Source organism: Schistocerca nitens, chromosome 4, assembly GCF_023898315.1.
Source record: "Schistocerca nitens isolate TAMUIC-IGC-003100 chromosome 4, iqSchNite1.1, whole genome shotgun sequence".
Taxonomy (NCBI): Eukaryota; Metazoa; Arthropoda; class Insecta; order Orthoptera; family Acrididae; genus Schistocerca; species Schistocerca nitens.
In genome coordinates, this window is record NC_064617.1 from 880,897,565 (window position 1) to 880,920,423 (window position 22,859).

Below are 22,859 nucleotides of genomic sequence, written 5' to 3' on the forward strand. Positions count from 1 at the left end.
CAAAGGTCAAATACTTTTAAACTTGAACAATCCTCACTTGACTGAGAGAAACTTACGTTCACTAGACGTAAGTCGAGATAATGTTTTTTTCTGTCAGTGTACTTTTGAACGGCTTTACCATTCTTGCACCGCACTAGATGGCTGATACATGTCTTTAAGATATAAGTAAGTAAGCTGTACACATAATTCTTATCACTTTCTTCTGTGACATGAATACATCAACTATTATGACTGACTATTTCTACAAAGATCATCAGTGAATGAAACTAAATAATATGCTAACTTTCCGATTTCTATTTCCGCTAAACTGATAGAGTGATGTCACAAGTAACTGAACCCAAAGGCTTTTTCAGGTCGACTATTTGATTTTCAGATGTCGGCGATTTCTGGTAGTACTAAACTGGATCACCTGCATTTCTTTCAAATGTGAAATCTTGCAAATTTGAACAAAACCGGTTAATAATTTCAGCAGCAACAGTATTTACTATTTTAGCGGCAAATCTTTCTTTGCTAGTCTTGAGAATGGTCATCTAAGGCAAGGTTGTGCGTTCGAGAGCAGTTCATCACACAGTTTTAATCTGCCATAACCTTTCAAAACGGTGAACACTCCGCTGCAGCGTGAAACATTCCTTTTGGAAAGCCCGGACTGCGTATTCACTGTTAGTTACTTTGCCACCAGTAATCTTAACAGCATTCATGCAAAATGCACGAAAAATTATTTCTTGCTGACCTGTATACAAGAAAAACTAGAGAGATATTCGTGTGACGAGTCCACGACATGAAAAAGTCTCGTTTGAAGCCCTTATTCTTCCAGTTCCACCTCTCCACTGAAATCCTCCTGTACTGCAAACTTTTATCCAGTATATCGGTCTGTAAAAAGTAGTAGCCCGGGAGTACGACCTGAGCTAGAGGGCAGCTAGAGAGAAAGAAATATACCTCCGGTGGGAGTAGAAGAAAAGGCGGGAGAGGAGAAAAGGAGAGGAGTTTGGTCGGGAATAACAGAGTTGTTATCCCCGCGGGTGGGGGGGAGGGAGGCAGCAAGTGGCCGTTTTGTTCGGCCCACCGCATTGTCTGGCAGAAGTGGGCCACCGGCCGACCTTTGCAGGCGCTGAATAATGCAATGCCCGACTGCGTGCTGTCTCAATAATACAGGCCGGACAGTGGAACGCCACACAGCAGCGGGCACCTCACCAGAGGCCATCTGCGTAGCCGCCACTGCCTCGCTAACCGCCCAGTAAGCTACAAAGTAGCGTCTCCGTGACCACAAGGGTCTCTGGAAACGAGGTACACGTGTGACTGGAATGATCTTCCTACTACAGGACGTTTTGGACATTTGTATGTGACGGGACCCAAAGTCCAGGACAGACAGTTACTCGACAATATCGTTCCAGCAGGGCCGGCAAGTGCAATTCTGTGGCTGGGCAGACTAAGTGGGCACCAGTATTACATGCATACTCTGCAAACCAATGTGAGGTGCATGGCAGAGGCCACGTGCCACTTTAGCAGTTATTAGGGCTCATTCCCTTTCCTTTCGTGTATGGAGCTCGAGATAAATGCCTGTTTAATTGCCTCTGTGCATGCTGTAATTAATCTAAACTTGTCATCGAGTTTTGTATGGGGATTCATAGGTGTTTACGTATATTCACAGAGTCATCACTTAAAGCCGGTTCATCAAACTTTCTAAGTAGCCTTTCCCGAAATAGTTTATGTCTATCTTCAAGAGTCTGTCAGTTCAGTTCTTTCAACATCTCTCTGATACTCTCCCGTGGGTTAAACAAACCTGTGGCCATTCGTGCTGCCCTTGTCTTTATGTCCCCTATTAGTTCTGTTTGGTACGGCTCCCACACACTTGAACAATACTCTAGATGGCAATACACGGGTGAGACTGTAGACTGAATGCATTTCCCTTATGTCGTACCAATAAACCGAAGACTGCTGCCTGCTTTACCGACATGAGAGCCTATGTTTTCGTTCCATTTCGTGTCCCTAAAAATTGTTACACCCAGATATTTATACGAAATAATCGATTCCACCTGTGACTGACTGATACTGTCATGGGATACCACGTTTTCTTCAGTTTTGTGCAGTGCAGATTTTTACATTTGTAAACATCTAAAGCAAGTTGACAATCATTGTACCACTTTGAAACATTTTCAAGATCTGATAGAATATTAGGCGGCTTCTTTCAACGGTACTTCATTATAGTAACTGCATCATCTGCGGAAAGTCTGAGGCCACTGTTCATATTGTCCGCAAGGTCATAAATATACAACATGAATAGCGAGGGTCCCAGCACACTTCCCTGCGGTACACTCGTAGTTACTTCCATATCTGTCGATGACTCTCCATCCAAGATAACTTCCTGCGTTCTTCCTACCAAAATGTCCTCAGTCCAGTCAGAAATTTCCCTTTACTTGCCATACGACTGTATTTTTGATAAGAAGCGTAGGTGTAGTACTGAGTCAGACGCTTCTCTGGAATTGAGAAATATTGCCTCCAATTGACTGCCTTGATCCATCGCTTTCAGTATGTCATTTGAGAATAATGCGAGTTGTGTTTCACATGATCGATGTTTTCGAAATCCGTGCTGGTCGGCATGGATGAGGTCATTCTGTGCGAGACATCTCCCTATGTTTGTGCGGCTCCCCCCTTCGGAGGTTCGAGTCGACACATGGGTGTGTGTGTTGTTCATAGTGTAAGTTTGTTTTTAAGTTAGATTAAGTAGTGTGTAGGCTTGGGGACCAATGACCTCGGCAGTTTGGTCCCATAAGACCTTACCACAAATTTCCAATTCTCCCTATGTTTGAGCTGCAAATATGTTCTAAAATTCTAGAACAAATGTGTGTTTTCAACAGTAGACAGAGGTGGGTAAAGGGACCTGACAATACTCAGAAGCCATCACGACAAGAGGTTTTGGAGGTATCTAAATATTAACTTCACAATCCATTGAGAAGTTTGTGGCGGAGAGTACTTCGCGCCAGTTTTAACTATTTCCTGTCCTCTTTATTGAGGAAGGAAGAAATAACTGTCTGTTTGCCTCTGCACGTGACCTAATCTCTCTTGTTTCATACTCGAGATCCCTACGGCAAAGTACGGTGGTGCCAGCATATTTGTCGCACACTCTTCGATGAACACAAGTTCTGCTTTCCTTCCAAGAATTCCCGTTTAAGATCCCCAAACACTTTGTTATCTACACTGATCACAGCTATGCGTCTATGAATTCTTTCGATGGCTGCCGTCACACCTACCTGACGAGGACTCGAAACACTGGACGAGTACTCTAGAACTGGCCGCACTAGCTTATTGTATGCAGTCTTTTCTCCATAGATGCATTGAAATCTACTAGAGCCTTTCCAACAAATGTAATTCTCTCATGCTCTTTCCCTAATACTGATTTTGCGTGACTTTCCCATTTCATATCGATTCTTAGTCTTGCTCCTAACTTGTTATACGATGTTAGGCGTGCTCAAGATGTTGAGCTACTAATCTTGTAATCGGGTACTGTTGAATTCGTTCTCTTTCGTGAGGCTGTCACCTAGCATCTACCGAATTTAAAGAGAGATGACGCTAGTTGCATCAAGTGGAATTTTTTCCGAGTATTTGTAGAACAACTTACAACTGCCGAATGATGAAATCCCTGAAGGCATATTATACTTCTGCTTAACGTATGGGAGAAATACTTTATGTATACTCAAAACATTAGAGATTCTGTTACGGTATCTTGGGGTGTAAGAGGTGTTAGTTTTGTTTGAGATGAACATCCATTGTTCAGTATAATGTACTGAATTCTGTCACTGAATTGAACTTCATAGATTATATGGGAGAGCTTTCGTAGAGGCACATTCTTACCGAGTTTGTGTCTTTCAGTGTGGGGAAAAATAGGGTACGACGCAACAGCAACAAAGTTACTAAAATATTGGTTTGTTTCTTATGTTCCTAGCGTTTTCCCGTAAATTTAATAATCACTACAGATACACATAATAGATAATTCACTCGTCTATAGTGTGTTCTACATCGCTATTTACAACAGGCTGCCGACGTTGGGGTAAATTTTCGATTCCGTAACTGTAGAAATGACGTGGCTTTGAGGCGAAGAACTCGTCGAGCCGTGTTTGGAGCACATTTTCATTCGAAAAGGATGTGCCTTGAAGGTTGTTCGCTAGAGAGCGGAAAAGATGAAAATCTGAGGGCACAATATACATAAATGACCTTGTGGATGACATCGGAAGTTCACTGAGGCTTTTTGCGGATAATGCTGTGGTGTATCGTTAGGTTGTAACAATGGAAAATTGTACTGAAATGCAGGAGGATCTGCAGCGAATTGACGCATTGTGCAGGGAATCGCAATTCAATCTCAATGTAGACAAGTGTAATGTGCTGCGAATACATAGAAAGAAAGATCCCTTATCATTTAGCTACAATATAGCAGGTCAGCAACTGGAAGCAGTTAATGACATAAATTATCTGGGAGTACGCATTAGGAGTGATTTAAAATGGAATGATCATATAAAGTTGATCGTCGGTAAAGCAGATGCCAGACTGAGATTCATTGGAAGAATCCTAAGGAAATGCAATCCGAAATCAAAGGAAGTAGGTTAACAGTACGCTTGTTCGCCCGCTGCTTGAATACTGCTCAGCAGTGTGGGATCCGTACCAGATAGGGTTGATAGAAGAGATAGAGAAGATCTAACGGAGAGCAGCGCGCTTCGTTACAGGATCATTTAGTAATCGCGAAAGCGTTACGGAGCTGATAGATAAACTCCAGTGGAAGACTCTGCAGGAGAGACGCTCAGTAGCTCGGTACGGGCTTTTGTTGAAGTTTCGAGAACATACCTTCACCGAAGAGTCAAGCAGTATATTGCTCCCTCCTACGTATATCTCGCGAAGAGACCATGAGGATAAAATCAGAGAGATTAGAGCCCACACAGAGGCATACCGACAATCCTTCTTTCCACGAACAATACGAGACTGGAATAGAAGGGAGAACCGATAGGGGTACTCAAGGTACCCTCCGCCACACACCGTCAGGTGGCTTGCGGAGTATGGATGTAGATGTAGACAAGATAAGATAAATAGGGTGGGTGCGCGATGACTTTCCAACCCAACTCCTGTATAGTGCTTTTCGTCAGTCCAGTAGCATGAGGGCGGACGTTACCGTGAAGTAGCATCACTACACGCAGTCTTCCTGGTCGTTGTTCTTGGACTGCGTCTGTAAGATCTCTCAGTTTTTGACAGTAAATGTCAGCAGTGATGGTTACACCTCTGGGAAGCAATTCGTATAACACCACACCGTCGCTGTTTAACCAGATGCATAACGTTATCTTCTGTGGATGCGCGCACGACCTTATAAGGGGAGTTTCTGTTTTGTTTGGGCTTATCCATTCCCTTCTTTTCCTTATGTTGTGATAAAGTCACTATTTCTCGTCACCAGTAGTGACACAAAATAGGAACGGTCGGTGTTGTTCAAGAGCCGATTGATGACGAGCAAGTGGAGATGCATATAAGGCTAAGCGCAGATTTTTTGTGATTTTGGTTTTGAGCGTGCTGCACCCAAACATCCACTTTTTGGACCTTCTCTATTCTATGCAAATGTCGCACGATGGTACAGTGATTTACGTTCATACATCTGCTAGTTCTGAAGTACACTGATAGCGGCCATTGTGGATTAAGGCGTTTAAACGACCTTCATTAAGCCGCAAAGGTCTTCCTGAACATCGAGAATCAATAGTGTCAAAACTATTCTCTATCAAAAGAAGCCATTTTCTTGCCGTGCACTGTCCAATGGCATTATAGCCGTACACAGCACGAATGTTTCTGTCTGGCCCCGCTGCTGTCACCTCTCTACTGAACTCAGACCCAAATATATGTCGGAAACGATTTCATTTCTGCACTTGGCACTCTATTTCCTAGCGTCTGCAGCTCCAGTCACTATCTCCAAATGGCAAAACACAATACCAGTATGTAAACTCAAAAGGACAGTGAGATACAAATAAAAAATGACAATCGATAAATTAATCCATAGCAAGAGGAATACGAACCTGCAATACCAAAACGCCACAAATGTATGCAGCAACGTAATAACTTCATTTGCGACATGAAAAAACTGAACACGCCAATCGTGCATATGAACGCGCCCCTAGCAGATTCTCCACAATGACAGGTAAGACGTCTTCGTGGTGTGAAACTGTTTAGTTGCAGATCTGGTTTGGGACACCCCGCTTAACTGGTGGAGGCTGCTCAGTACTTCAGCTGTTCACGCAGCCAGTGACGTCACCTGAGAGGCGCTGCGTCACAAACGTCACGTGTCCTCCTCGCCAGCACGACGGTAATGGCGGGAACAGCAGCTCTTTCCTAAAAGTCGGCTGCCGAAAAGTTCCGTCTGTATGAAAGTAGTAAATGACATTCAGGAAACCTTGAGGTGGTTAGTGACAGAATGCCTAAATTACTTTTCTCTCTTCTATCTAGTTGTTATCGATGGTGACATACTACTTGCGTCACAATAAGTTTTGTTAACTGTAACTTCAGTCGATCTAGCCATATTCCAAGAAGAACAGCGACGAACCAAAACGTAATAATGACCTACTTAATAGTATACTGGTCCACCCTTGGAATGCAATATATCAGATTGTGCGTGGCATAGATTAGTGAGGTATGCAGCACCAGATGTCCATACACAGACCACGCAGTTCCCGTAAATTACGGACCAGTGCATCGTGAAGCAGTGCTGGCACCCCATGAATCACCCAGACTGCATCACGATATCGCTCCAGTCCTTACATCGAATCAGATGATGAACCTTGTATGTATTGTATTGTATGTTAACCGGGGACCTAGAAACGACGGAGAGGCTCCTTCCCCGCCGCAGCCGCAGTGGTCCACAACCCCACGACGACTACCGCAGTCCACTTCACCCCTCCGCCGCCCCACACCGAACCCAGGGTTATTGTGCGGTTCGGCCCCCGGTGGACCCCCAGGGAACGTCTCACACCAGACAAGTATAAGCCCTATGTTTGCGTGGTAGAGTAATGGTGATGTCCGCGTACGTCGAGAACTTGTTTGCGCAGCAATCGCCGACGTAGTGTAACTGAGGCGGAATAAGGGGAACCAGCCCGCATTCGCCGAGGTAGATGGAAAACCACCTAAAAACCATCCACAGACTGGCCGTTTCACCGGACCTCGACACAAATCCGCCATGCAGATCCGTGCCGGGGACCAGGCGCTCCTTCCCAACCGGAAATGACGAACCTTACTCATGCTTCGTTTTGGAATTATAAATACAAGAGTGAAAGTAGTGTACTGAAGTTAAAAGTCCATTGCCTTGGTAGCATTACATACCCCGATGGAAGTTACTTCGTGCAGCGCCCTGGTATATGATATTACAACACGACGTGGTCTACAGCTCACGAGTATTTTATGGCACTATTGTAATACAAGGTGTGTTCAGTAACTAATGCAACAGATTTTTCTCTGGAGGCAGGTTAGTTTTATTCATGATTCAAATAACCACATTATTCCCCACTCTTTTGGCTATGAAACCCTATTTTTCAACTTAATCTCCTTCCAATGCGTCGGCCTTACGCCACCTTTCTGAGACAACCTGTAAGCCCGCGTGCTACCACTCTAGTGGTCGACGTCGGAGCTAACGTCTTGCTGCATCTGTAACCTCCCCCTCAGCCACGTAAAGCTTTCCGTGGTGAGCCTCCTTCATTAGGCTGAACAAATGGAACTCGGAAGATGCGAGACCCGAGCTGCAGGGTGGATGGGGAAGAACAGTTCACTTCCAAGATGCTACTGCAGGCGGGTGTAAAAATGAATGTGCGCAACGGAAAATAATAAACGTTAAAATGATGATTTGGCAACGGCCTTGCCGTAGTGGATACACCGGTTCCCGTGAGATCACCGTAGTTAAGCACTGTCGGGCGTGTTCGGCACTTGGATGGGTGACCATCCAGGCCGCCATGCGCTGTTGCTATTTTTTCGGGGTGCACTCAGCCTCGTGATGCCAATTGAGGAGCTACTCGACCGAATAGTAGCGGCTTCGGTCCAGAATACCATCATTACGACCGGGAGAGCGGTGTGCTGACCCCACGCTCCTCCTATCCGCATCCTCCACTGAGGATGACACGGCGGTCGGATGGTCCCGATGGGCCACTTGTGGCCTGTAGGCAGAGTGGTGTGGAAAATGATGATTTAGCCCTGTCTGACTACCACATGAAGCAGGTCTTAGGATCTCTTAATGCTCTTTTTTAACATATAAATTACAATCTAAACATAAATGAATGATGAAGGCAACTAATACTACTAAACGATAAACGTTGTCGTTCAATATGTATTTATTACAGATTAAAATCAACCCTTTAAGTACAATTGTCTATATTTCCTGACTAAAATTATTAATCAGTTGCCCAACTCTGCCCTTATGACTGCGCGGTCTAATATCACTAACGCGAAATGACTGACATCATCTACGTACCAAACACTAGAAGGCACTACTATCAAATATGATCTACGGTGTTGTGGAACCTCAGTGGAAATAAACTAACGTGATCACAGCTGTTTAGCTTTATAGCCCTAATAAGCCGAAACAATTTGCAATATCACCGTATGTACGGCGCCCGATGCGTCTAAGTGATAGTTCTTGTACTCGTCTGCGACGATGGAAGAACTCCAGCCACAAATAAACGCTTTCAAACACTAGGGCGGCAGAAGTCGGTCCTCTGACTAATACATTCTAATGCTGTCTTCTCCTCTCTGTGTTCTACAGACGAGAAACGCGAACTCCCAGCCGCAATGATTGGGTTCAGGTAACGTCTCAACGTAAGTATAGGCAGAAGAAGTGCGCTCAATTACTGAATGCTGTGTACTCGACGACGACTTTCAACCCGGAGGTGAAGTCCAGAATCGTATAGGTTCGCAACAGCACAGTGCCTAACTGTTCTAACTATAAACTCACCTGAGAGCAAAGACTGTAAGTCCGTCTCTATCAACAAAGCTGATACCGAGCGACCGTCACACCTGGGCGCTCACTACGGAAAGACCTCGTCTCTCCACCGCTGGCTTCCCAGCAAGGCTCGGCTCCCCACCCTCGTAGTTCCGAAAACGAATCATATTCCCAAAACAACGGAATATGCTCCCTCTCTACAGATTCTTCCGAACGCCGACCAACCATATTTTAGTCTTTTGTCGTCCAGTGCGGAAAGTTTGCGAGGAAATACCTATACTGAGTAAAAAGTCTTGGAAATAACCCAGCCTGCGTGGTTTACGAGGTGGCACTTCTTCGTTCCTCTCAGCTGCGTCCAAGCTTTCCAGAGTTCGGAAGTATTATCCGGTTATCCTTCCGGCCCTACTACAACAGCGGCCAGTCGCCCCTGTATTGTGTCTTCGCTCTCAGGTGTCCAGACTGTCCGTCTTGACACTTCCTGTGTGGAGCTGGACCGCCACACCTCTGTGGGCCTTCCACCCAGGGCTTGAGTTCCGCTGGCCATTTCATTTCCACTGTCGTTCCAACCTCTACTAGTATAGGCAATCATTCATTACGCCGTTCTGATAATAAAGACACCGCGTTACCTTTCATGCAATAAGCGTTAACAATTACTTACAAGGCGTACATGACAATGTCAGTCTCATTTATATTCGTGGCAACGAACAAGTTGAAGTCGTTTCTTCAGTTTCCTGAGGGTAGCGCCATACACTCCATAGTTGATCGTTGCGTCATGAGGGACGATATCAAACAGAGCAACCCCTGCAGAGTTCCAAAGACTACCGCCATCACTTTACTGGCTGAGTGTGCGGCTTTAAACTTCTTCTTCGCAGAACAGGTGGTGTGACGCCACTCCATGGATAACCGTTTTGTTTCTGAATCGAAGTGGTAAACCTACGTTTCAACGCCTGTGACGATGTTCGACAAAAGTTGTCACGATCAGCTTCGTAACGCGGAAGTAATTCCGTACAGACGGGCCTTCCTTGTTCTTTATGGCTTTCCGTTAGGGGCTGGTTAATTCAGCGGGCACACACTTTTGAATACTACAACTGCTCGACGAGTGTGCACTACCAACAGAGACGTCGAGTTGAGCAGCGAGCTCTTTGATTGTCTTCCGTCGATCACCTCGAATGAGAGTGTCCGCACGTTCCAACAATACAGGAGTCACAGCTGTGTGCGGACGGTCTGCCCGCGGGATATCGGACAGGTTTGTGCGACCGTGTTGCGGTGATGATAGACTCTTTGCCCAACGACTTTCAGTGCTTTTATTCCCTGCTAGGTGTGCGTAGACATTTTCAAAGCGCCTGTAAATGTGTTCCATGTTCTGATTTTCTGCTAACAGAAGCTCAGTGACAGGTCTCTGCTTGGAACGCACCTCCGTTACAGACGCCATTTTGTGTGCGTAGACATTTTCAAAGCGCCTGTAAATGTGTTCCATGTTCTGATTTTCTGCTAACAGAAGCTCAGTGACAGGTCTCTGCTTGGAACGCACCTCCGTTACAGACGCCATTTTGAATGCTACATATAGCGACACCACCTATCGGAACTTCATGAGGCGGGAATATTCCATGACGTCTCACAACACATTCCACATTTTTTCTGCTGAAATTGGCTAAGAGAAAAAAATTCTTCCTTTACTTATTGAACGCCCCTCGTATATTCAATTTACATTCCTAGAGTCTGTAAACATCATCTTTTGAGTTATTATTAATTACTGCACCCATGGGGAAACTGTTTGTACTTAAAAATAAAATTCAACTAAATTAATTTTTGACTGTGAGCATAAAATTTGCCCATTAAGCGGTAGCACCGGAAAAATATGTATAACGTAATGTCTTAAGGTAAAAGTGATAAGTTGCATGCAAATGTGTGATTCAGTGATAAATTTGAAACTGCTTTCAATAAAGGAATAGAAATTGGTACAAAGGACGACGAAACAGGTGGATGTAAAGTTGTCTGTCCGTTAGCTCTAAAGAAGATCTATATTCACAAGATGTACCCTGGACTGTCATAACAGGAAACTAGCTAACGAGGAAAAAAAGCGCAAAACCAACAAGGAGTTCTGCGATATAAAGTAAACTTGGTAGGCGTGTTTATACATCTGAAAGATTTTATTTATTTACTCGTGTCCAGAACATAACATACATATACAGCCGATAGACAGCAATTTACAAACGATATAAGTATATTATAAAATTCCATATGACATCAATTTACAGACAATATAAGTACATGATTAAGTTCCATACGACATCCAAAATTCCGCCGTTTGAATTGCTGTATCCATGGCGATAACCAGATCGTCCATCGGTCCTGGGGCTGGGAGCAGGTGTGATTGAGCTTGCTGGTCTCCACATTCGCATAGTTCATCTCCTGAAGAGAAACCCCATTTCTTCAAATTTATCTTGCATCGGGATACACCAGTTATCTGAAAGATGATGTCTCTTTAGATTTCGCGCCAGTCTCTTGAGAGTCGCGCTAGTAGCGCCACTATTAGGAAACAAATCAGGTTTAATTTAAACGCGCGTTGTAATGGTTGTGAGCTTTAGTTACCTTTGAGATTGAGCGTGTTGAGTTCATCATAATCAAGAATGCATTTAAGGTGACAAAGACGCCATTATCAATAACTCACTCAGTTTGAACGAGGGCCTAAAAAATCTGGACGTTTCTTCTGCAATATTGCAGAAAGACTTGCCAAGAGTGTAGTCACTGTACATGATTGATCTGTCGTCAGAAGACCAGGTTCCGGACGCTCAGAGAGGGAAAACCGTCGTGTTCAGCATCTGACTCTGGCGCATCGTGCTGCACCTGCAGCACCAATTTGAGCACCAGTTGGCACCACAGTGACATAACGAACTGTTATAAATCGGTTACTTCAAGGATAGGCCTGAGCCAGACACCCTGTACCGTGCATTCCACTGACTCCAGACCACCACCATTTGCGACTTCAGCGGTGTCAAGCGACACCTCAGTGGAGATCAGGATGGGGGGTCCGTTGTGTTTCCTGATGAAATCTGATTCTGCCTCGGTGCAAGTGATGGCCGTATGTTGGGTAGAGGGAGGTCAGTTGAGGGCCTGCACCAGAGCTGTCTTCGTTCTAGACACAGTGGACGTACAACTGGAGCTATCGTCTGGGGTGCGATTTCGTATGACAGTTGGAGCACACTAGTGGTTATGCCATGCACCCTGACCAGTCTGGTGAATAGAGCTGTTGTCCTGTCATTCATGAACAGCATTCCAGGGTGTGTTTTCAAACAGGATAACGCTCGCCCAGGTACTGCTGTTGTAACTCACCGTGCTCAACAGGGCGTCGAGATGTTGCCTCGGTCTGCTCGGTTACCGGATCTGACTCCAATCGAGAATATACGGGACATCATCGGGCGACATCTCGAGCGTCATCCACAAACAGCTTTAACCGTTCGTGTATTGACCGACCAAGTGCAACAGTCGTGAAACTGTGTCCCAGAAACTTGACATCCGCCGTCTGCATGCTTGCCGTCAACATTCTGGCGGTTACGCCGGTTATTAAAGTACCAGAACTTCACATTTGCAATGGCTTATCTCGCGCTTACTTAATCTGTGATCTTGAAATGGTATTCACTTAAATATGTTACCTAGACAAATGTATTCCCGAAATTTCATTACCCTACAGTAATTACTTCTTTCGTGTTGCGATTTTTTTGTGTCAGTGCATATGTCACACACCATTAAAACACTTGTGAGACATCAATTGTGTTTCCATTGTTATGTTGTACACATTTCCAGAATATGCTCCATCGACGTTAACTTTTACAACTCAGATTATTTTCAGATTCTGATACTGATACGAGCATTCGAGATTACTGTTTGTTTTAGAAACGGAACCTTGAATAGGCTAGAGAAACGGCTCCAGCACACTGGCAGTGGAAGCAAACTCGGAACTCTTCACAGACTTGTCTCACGTTTCTCACGGTTGTTGCGCCTATTTAGGTGCAACAAACGCTTTCCCAGTACGGTGTAGTTCTCAAGCGTTTTTGAGAAATCGAGGTACAAAGTCTGCGAGGCTGTAGAATACCGTATGGAAGCACCAACTGGCGAGCGCTGCTTTAGCGCAAGCGGCCAAGGAGGCATTTTTCAACTCTCAGCACACTGCGCTCCACGCTTCCAGTTTCACCATTTTCTTTTCTTTTCTGCTCTTCCATCAAAGTCTTGTATCGCTACAACGAATAATGTTTCTTATGAAAGTAACAATAACAGTAATGAAACTTCCTGGCAGATTAAAGCTGTGTGCCCGACCGAGACTCGAACTCGGGACCTTTGCCTTTCGCGGGCAAGTGCTCTACCATCTGAGCTATCGAAGCGCGACTCACGCCCGGTACTCACAGCTTTACTTCTGCCAGTATCTCGTCTCCTACCTTCCAAACTTTACAGAAGCTCTCCTGCGAACCTTATAATCACCGATGAACTTAGCGATTTTCAGCAAACCTTACGCACAGTCTCGAACCTTTCCGAATTTTTTTCTCGATTGCAGCCCCAGCAAAATAATGTAAGGAAAAAGCTTTATCTCTCACTACATTTTTGCTGTTCATTTAGTAAAACTACTGCAACAGACGTGACATTCTAATTCATTACTTACTCACTATAGACTCTATTCGCAACACATTTTCCGGACAGTATCCGCATATAAAAGTGAGTATACCTGCTAAATTATGCTACTGCACGACGTGATATCAGGAGATATGACGCAATAAACATTGATACGCGTAAAAAGGACTGGCTTCTCTTAAAGCGGAACTCAAAGGACCCAGACTATACTCATCCATTGTTTGGTGACTTCCAAATGCAAACAAAAATCCAAACTTTTCCAGTAATCCATGCGTGAACAGGACGAAACTAATAAAACCAGTCATAAAGCTATTACATATTTAACGTCAATATTAGACATTGATTCAATTTTAAAGTACTCACTCAGACTTTTGAAATAGTTTCGCACATGGTAGTTGGGCTCTTTAAGGACCGCGGGTGCGGGTTTGCTGCTTTTCTCCTAATAAGGTAGAGCTTGGTGAAACTTGACCGCAATGTAGGCATGAGTTTTTATCTCGAGAAAATTTGCCTATGTACGTACCGCTGTTCGTTGCTTCATTGTTAGAGGTCTTTTATTTATCGTTGAACAAAGCACCTTCCTGGATGGCAAGCTCCCTCAAAATTCTCTTTGATTTCTGTAAACTGTTGGTAGTTCTTACCAGTCAGAAGACTAGTTTAATGCGCTGTTCATGTCTCTTCATCTCTGCTTAACTTCTGCAGCCTGCATCAGTTTGAACTTGCTTCCTGTAGAATTTTTACCCTTCCCCTACGTTTCCCTCCATTACCAACTTCGCAGTTCCTTGAAGCCTCGGAATGTGTCCTATAAACTCATCCCCTCTTTCGGCGTAGTTGGTGCCATAAATCCCAGCCACCCCCCTCCCATCAATTAGATTAAGTATCTCTACAAGTTACCCGATCTTTCCATCGTATCTTTCACATTCTGTTCTAGCACCTAGTTTCAAAAGCTTCCAGTGTCTTCTTGCCTTTATCGTCCACATGCCACTTGTATACAAGGCTACACATCAGTAAAATACGTTGAGAAAAGACTGTACAATACTTAAATTTATATTTCATATTAACAAATGACTCCTTTCTTGCTAAAAGCAGTTTGCATTTTACATGCTTCAGCTGTCATTAGTTATTTTGTTGCTCAAATAGTAAAATTTATCTACTACTTTTTGTACCTCATTTCCTAATATAATTATGTCAGCATAACCTCATCTAATTCGACTACATTCCATTATCCACTTTTTACTTTCGTTAATGTTCATCTTATAAATTCTTTTCAAAACACCGTCCATTTCATTAAGCAGCTCTACCAAATCAAAGTTTTTTTTCTTTAATTCTCTTTCCAAAGTTATCTTTGCTTTACTATAGTCCTTGTTCCATCTATAGACTGAATTACATCTGGTATATGCCAAAAATTCCTCCCACTCCCTTTGCAACTACTTCTTCCCTTTCATGTCTTCTGACTCATATAACTACCGTCTGGTTTCTGTTCAAATTTCAGATAACCTGTCACTTCACGTATTTAATCTCTGCTACTTTCAGAATTTCAAAGACTGTATTTCAATAAATGAAAAGCACCAGTTTGCTTTTGTTATACAATATTACTTTTATTGTTAACCGGTTTTCGGCTTACAAGGCCATCTTCAGACAAATGTCTGAATATGGCCTTGTAAGCCGAAAACCGGTTAACAATAAAAGTAATATTATAGAACAAAAGCAAACTGGTGCTTTTCATTTATTGTAATGTTGTTCTGAAACTTCCTGGCAGAATAAAATAATGTTGTTCTACCAAGAACCGACGGAAGATTCTGTTAACACGACTGTATTGTAATTAATATTGTAAAAAGTCTTACCTATATTTACAAACAACTTAGTTTTTCCATTGTTAAGACTATCATATAAGATAAAGCGTTAAGTGGGTACTGCCACACGTGTTTCTAAATTTATCAGGAATCAAAATTCGTCATCCGTGAAGTCGGCTTCAACAAGTTTTTTTTCCATTCTTGAGGAAATCATTCGTGTCACCATATTGCAGCCGTTACTTATTAAACTGACGGTCCGCCAATATTAATACCTGTGAACACCTGCCTTCTTTGTTGTTGGAGTTATCGTGTTTTTCTGGAAATCTGGGGGATTTCGCCTGTTTCATATATCTTGCATACCAGGTGGATCAGGTTCTTCATAAGACGCTCCCCCAAGAATCTCAATAATTCTGCAGGAACGTCGTTTGCTCAAGGGGCCTTATTTCCCCTTAGGCCTTTCAGTGCTCTCTCAAATTCTTCTCGCAGTATCATACCTCTCATCTCCTCTTCATATGGTTCCCCTTCTTTTTCTAGCAAACTGACTTGAAGATCATACTCCTTGGATATTGTTCTACATATTCCTTCAACATTTCAGCCTTCGTCTTTTTGTTGGTACTGGCTAGCCATCTGACCTTTTAATAGTCTTGCAGCTGCTTCTACTTTTGCGAAAGGTTTCTTTAATATCTCTATAGATGGTATCTATCTTTCCCCTAGTCATACATGCTTCCATAGCCTTGCATTTCTCCTCAAAATTTCTCTCTTTTTATCATTTTGCTCTTCCTGTCTATAGCATTTCTTAGATATCTGTATCCTATTTTACCTTTTACACTTGCTTTATACACTACTGGCCATTAAAATTGCTACACCACGAAGATGACGTGCTACAGACGTGAAATTTAACAGACAGGAAGAAGATGCTGTGATATGCAAGTAATTATCTTTTCAGAGCATTCACACAAGGTTGGCGCCAGTAGCGACACCTACAACGTGCTGACATGAGAAAAGTTTCCAATCGATTTCTCATACGCAAACAGCAGTTGACCTGAGTTGTCTGGTGAAACGTTATTGTGATGCCTCGTGTAAAGAGGAGAAATGCGTACCATTACGCTTCCGACTTCGATAAAGGTCGGATTGTAGTCTATCGCGATTGCGATTTATGTGTCGTGACATTTCTGCTCGCGTTGGGCGAGATCCAATGACTGTTAGCAGAATATGGAATCGGTGGGTTCAGGAGGGTAACACGGAACGCCGTGCTGGATTCCAACGGCCTCGTATCACTAGCAGTCGAGATGACAGGCATCTTATCCGCATGGCTGTAGCGGATCGTGCAGCCACGTCTCGATCCCTGAGTCAACACATGGGGACGTTTGCAAGACAACAACCATCTGCATGAATAGTTCGACGACTCTAGCAGCAGCATGGACTATCAGCTCGGAGACCATGGCTACGGTTACCTTTGACGCTGCATCACATACAGGAGCGCCTGCGATGGTGTCTTCAACGACGAACCTGCGTGCACGAATGGCAAAACGTCATTTTTCGGATGAATCCAGGTTCTGTTTACAGCATCATGATGGTCGCATCCGTGTTTGGCGACATCGCGGTGGACGCACATTGGAAGCGTGTATTCGTCATCGCCATACGAGCGTATCACTCGACGTGATGGTATGGGGTGCCATTGGTTACACGTCTCTGTCACCTCTTGCTCGCATTTACGGCACTTTGAACAGTGGACGTTACAGTTCAGATGTGTTACGACCGTGGCTTTACCCTTCATTCGATCCCTGCGAAACCCTACATTTCAGCAGGATAATGCACGACCGCACGTTTCAGATCATGTACGGGCCTTTCTCGATACAGAAAATGTTCGACTGCTGCCCTGGCCAGCACATTCTCCAGATCTCTCACCAACTGAACACGTCTGGTCAATGGTGGCCGAGCAACTGGCTCGTCACAATACGCCAGTTAGTACTCTTGATGAACTGTGGTATCGTGTCGAAGCTGCATGGGCAGTTGTACCTGTACACGCCATTCAAGAATGTTTCGACTCAATGCCCAGGCGTATCAAAGCCGTTATTATGGCTCGAGGTGGTTGTTCTGGATACTGATTTCTCAGGTTCTATGCACCCAAACTGCGTGAAAATGTAATCACACGTCAGTTCTAGTATAATTATTTGTCCAATGAATACCCGTTTATCATCTGCATTTCTTCTTGGTGTAGCAGTTTTAATGGCCAGTAGTGTATTTGTATTGTCAACTTTCCATAATTGAATTCAAAATCTCATATGTGACCCAAAGATTTTACTGAAGTTCCTGTTTTTGCCTATTTCATTGTCTACTGCCTTTGCGCTTTCATTTCTCAAAGCTACCCATTCGTCTTCTCTTCTGTTCCTATACCTATGCCAATCAAACCTTTCCTAATGCTCCCTTTAAAACACTCAGAAACTTTTATTTCTTTCAGTTTAGCCAGTCTTGTGTCCTCAATCTTCCACTTATCTGTATTTCCTTCAATTCTAAGCTACACTTCGTCATTAATAAGTAACTCCACATCTATCGCTATAGTTGAGAATCTGCTTTTGAATTCTTTGTCATACCACTATATAATCTGTCTGAGATTTTCCGGTGTTTCCGTATCTCTTCCATGTACGTAACCTTCTTTCATGATTCTTAATACAGTTATCAGCGCTGATTAAATCGTGCACTGTGCAAGCTGACTTCGCCTTTATTACTTTGTCCTAGTGCGAATCCACTTGCTATTTTCGTTTGTCTTCTTTTCTACTATCGAATTTCAAGCCACCGTCAAAATGAATTTTTCGTCTCCTTTAACAACCCGAATAACATGATACCTTTCAGTTCACCATACCTCCGTCTGCCCCGGGTCGCTGAATGGTCAGCGTGATGGATTGTCAATTCTCTGGGCCCAGGTTCGATTCCCGGCTGGGACGTGGAATTTTCTCCCCCGGGGACTGGGTGTTGTGCTGTCCTCATCATCGTCCTATCATCCTCATCGACTGCAGGTCGCCGAAGTGGCGTCAAATTGAAAGACTGGCACCCGGCGGACGGCCTGCCCGACAGGGGGCCGTAGCCATACTATTAAATAAATCATACCTTATTCAATATTCAAGATATTCATCATCTTCGGAGCTAGTAGCCAGATAAACTTGTACTACGAGAGACGTCCAATAAGTAATGCAACACTTTTCTTTCTGAAACCAAGTAGATTTTATTCAGGATTCCAGTACACCATATTATTTCGTGCTCTTTTGACTGCAAAACCAATTTTTCAACGTAATCTCAGTTCAATGGGACGGGCTTATGCCAAATTACTGGGAGGGCCTGAATGACCGCACGGTACCACTCTACTGGTCGACGTCGCAGACAACGTCTTACTGCATCAACAGCTTCCCCACCGTCCACGTACTGCGACGTAGCTTGTGCATCCTTCATTAGGACAAACAGATGAAAGTCGGGAGGTGCGAGTTCCGGCCTGTGGTGTTGAAAGAGCGGCCCAATGAAGTTTTGTGGGCTCCTGTCGGCTGCCCAGAGCTATGTGAGGTCTTTCCCTGTCGTGGAGAAGGAGAAGTTGGTTGCACTTTCGTGGCGCGCACGTTGAAGTCGTTTCTTCAGTTTCCTGAAGTTAACACAGTACACTTCAGAGTGTCTGAAGTGGCCTTCTGTCAGATGGCGAGAAGCGCAGCGGGCACACACCTTTGAGTACTGCAACTGATGGACGAGTGTGTCAGCACTACCAGGCACAGACGTCAAGTTGCGCAGCGAGGTGTGCGATTGTGATCCGTCGATCACCTCGAATGAGAGTGTCCGCACGTTCCGACACTGCAGCAGTTGCAGCTGTGTGCGGTCGGCCCACACGACGGGGATCGGATAGGTTTGCGTGACCTTGCCGCAATAATGATGGACGCCTCATCAAACAATTGCCTGTGGTTTTGTTCACAGCCAGGTCGCCGTTGACATTCTAAAAGCATCTTATGAATATCTGCGCTCCTTTGATTTTCCTCCAAAAGAACCTCAGTAGCAGCTCTCTGTTTGGAACGAACATCTGCTACAGCCGCCGTTTTGAAGGTTACGTATAGTGACACCACCCAACGGAACTTCATGAAACTGTAGGGGCTGAAGCGAGAATATTCTACGATACTCCACAAAAATTTCTGTAATTTTCCAACCGGAACTGGCTGAGAAAAATATTGTGTTGCGTTACTTATTGGACACCCCTCATACTTTGTTTTGTGTTGGTTTTATATCTGTCTTTGCTACGGTATGGCGTTCGGTATGTTGTTACTACTACTGTACTTTACTTCCATTCTTATTTTCTTATTGATTATTAAACCCACTCCTGCATTTCCTGTGTTTCGACCCTTTACCATACAATCCTACACGCTCATTTCTATCCATATACTTGGAAAACCTTTCAAATGTTCCTCTTCTTCAGACCTAATAAACCTGCCACTGACACCTCCCTCTACCATCACATCAGCCTCACCTCCATGTTTAGCAATGTCTTTGAGTCCTTCCTACCCTGACGTATCCATAAACACCTGCAAGTACAACTACCCGTTCCTGACCATAAATGTTGATTTTGTCCCAATTTTTCCTCCGATGACCAACTCCTCTACCTTACTCATCTCCTGTTCTACTAAATCAACAACTGCAAATCCGCCATTTTTGTCTCCCTAGATATTGAGAAAACTTATGACCTTGTATGGCATTCCTGGATGCTCTTTAAGCTCCAGGCCTATGAATTTCCCATAAATTATGTCCATCACACCGATTCGTTTTTCTCTAACCGCCTTTCTTATGTCACCATCAAGAACACTAAGCCCCACACCTTCCATCCCACTGCACGTGTTTCCCGAGATTCTGTCCTCTCACCTCTCCTGTATGTCCTAGACACTGTTGATATGCCCTCCTCCTTTTCATCTCCTACAGTATTGCGATTACACCGCGTTTCTTTCCCTCTATCCTACCCTCCAGAAATCTTAACGATTCCTCCAGCTCCATCTCCATCAGTTCACCTCCTGGTGCATTCTTCCAAAACCCAGGCAATAACTGCAGGTCGAACCACCCGCAGCTTCCGGCCCCACGACTTTTACCTTACATTTACGACAGTCCTATTCAGTTAACTAACACACTAAAATACTTTGGACTAACACTTGATCGCAACTTCATACAACCGTCCATCCGTTTTTATGTACTCGTGTGCCACATGTCTGTGTCTATATTTTAATTACTTAATTAGTCACCGAATCAACCTTGAATATTTTAACTTCTGCAACTGACGATCTATCTTTCTATTGTACAAAACGATTATTTTTTGTCAGCTATAATGTCTTTTTTTTATTTTCCTCTCATGTTTAAGCTCCAGGCCTATGAATTTCCCATAAATTATGTCCATCACACCGATTCGTTTTTCTCTAACCGCCTTTCTTATGTCACCATCAAGAACACTAAGCCCCACACCTTCCATCCCACTGCACGTGTTTCCCGAGATTCTGTCCTCTCACCTCTCCTGTATGTCCTAGACACTGTTGATATGCCCTCCTCCTTTTCATCTCCTACAGTATTGCGATTACACCGCGTTTCTTTCCCTCTATCCTACCCTCCAGAAATCTTAACGATTCCTCCAGCTCCATCTCCATCAGTTCACCTCCTGGTGCATTCTCCCAAAACCCAGGCAATAACTGCAGGTCGAACCACCCGCAGCTTCCGGCCCCACGACTTTTACCTTACATTTACGACAGTCCTATTCAGTTAACTAACACACTAAAATACTTTGGACTAACACTTGATCGCAACTTCATACAACCGTCCATCCGTTTTTATGTACTCGTGTGCCACATGTCTGTGTCTATATTTTAATTACTTAATTAGTCACCGAATCAACCTTGAATATTTTAACTTCTGCAACTGACGATCTATCTTTCTATTGTACAAAACGATTATTTTTTGTCAGCTATAATGTCTTTTTTTTATTTTCCTCTCATGTTGCCTGGAAAATTTGGAAATTTGTGGTAAGGTCTCATGGGACCAAACTGCTGAGGTCATCGGTCCCTAAGCCTACACACTACTTAATCTAACTTAAACTAACTTATGCTAGGGACAACACGCACACCCATGACGGAGGGACGGAGGGAGGACTCGAACCTCCGACGGGGGCAGCCGCACAGACCGCGTGGCTACCCCGCGTGGCCTCATGTTGCTGAAGAGCCGCAAATTGTATCCCCTGACATTCCTCCTCCTGCCCGTGTGAGTTAGGGGAGAATTGTGGGTGTGGGAAGGATATGAAATAACAGTAAAGAAATAAAAACTCTGTTCGATCTTGTGTTGATAGCCTTATATTCTCCTGACCAGAAGTCCTGTTCTTCCTGACACCGAGTTTCACTAATTACTACAACATCTAACTTCACTATTTACATTTTTTTTTCTTTTTGAATTTGTCCACAGCTCGTGGTATAGTGCTGGCACGGTAGCTCAGTATGTTTAATTAGAGAGCTGGTTGCCCTCTGTAAAAAAAAAAAAAAAAAAAAAAAAAAAACTGAGTGGAGGGATAAACAACAAACTTCAACGGATGCCATGTGACGTTAACTACGACCAGACGCAACGAACAATAACGAACAAAGTGGGGAAAAAAGTGGTGTCCTGGGTTCGATTCCCGGACGGGTTGGAAATTTTCTCCGCCCGGGAACTGGGTGTTTGTTTTCTCCTCGTCATTTCGTCATCAATCGTGCAGGTGGCGGGACTGGACTGGGCAAAGATTGGGTACTACCCCACAAACTAAACAACATCATCATCATCTTTTTGAATTTCCTAACCTACCTAGTTGATTAAGGGAACGAATGCTCCACTCTCCGTCCTGTAGGACGATAGTTTCCTTTTTCCTGATGACAACGTCCTCCGGAGTAGTCCTGAATGGGAAACTTTTGTTCCTCCAGAATATTCTACCCAAGAGCCATACGGTAGAGCTGTATCCCATCGGAGGAAAAATAACGGCTGTAGTTTCCCCTTGCTTTCAGCCGTTCGCAGCAGAGCCATGTTGGCTAATCCAGATCAGTCTGTCATCCAGGCTGCTGTCCCGGCAACTTCTGAAAAGGTTGCTGTCCCTCTTTAAGAACCACGGGTTAGTCTGGACCCGCCACACACACCACATCGATGTGGTTGTGCATATGCTACAGCTACCTGTATCATTGAGACACGAAAACCACCGTACCTTGGCAAGATCCGTAGGTCATGGAGATGATATTCGTTTTACGAGTAACTATCTATATAATGTTATTTGACATGTGTATATGAAAGACGAGAATAAATTTTTAGAACATCTTAGCTCCTAAGGGAAACACCCATGGCCATCGAAGATATATGAATAATGTAAACAAGTTGAGAAACCTCTGTCTTACTCTCTAAGGCTACTGTTTGGTACTAGAGTAACAAACTGCGTGGGCAAAGTCGTTCGGCAGAAAAGAGTAAATTTTCAGTTTTTAGTCAGCGTAACT

General features: G+C 44.0%; 1 long non-coding RNA gene and 1 pseudogene across 1 annotated transcript in view; both read left to right on the forward strand.

Annotated features, from left to right (window-relative positions):
• Positions 1–22,859, forward strand: part of LOC126253396 (uncharacterized) — a 962,344-nt gene that overhangs the window by 380,871 nt on the left and 558,614 nt on the right. The window lies entirely within an intron of this gene.
• On the forward strand, positions 7,855–7,972 carry LOC126253854 (5S ribosomal RNA; annotated as a pseudogene).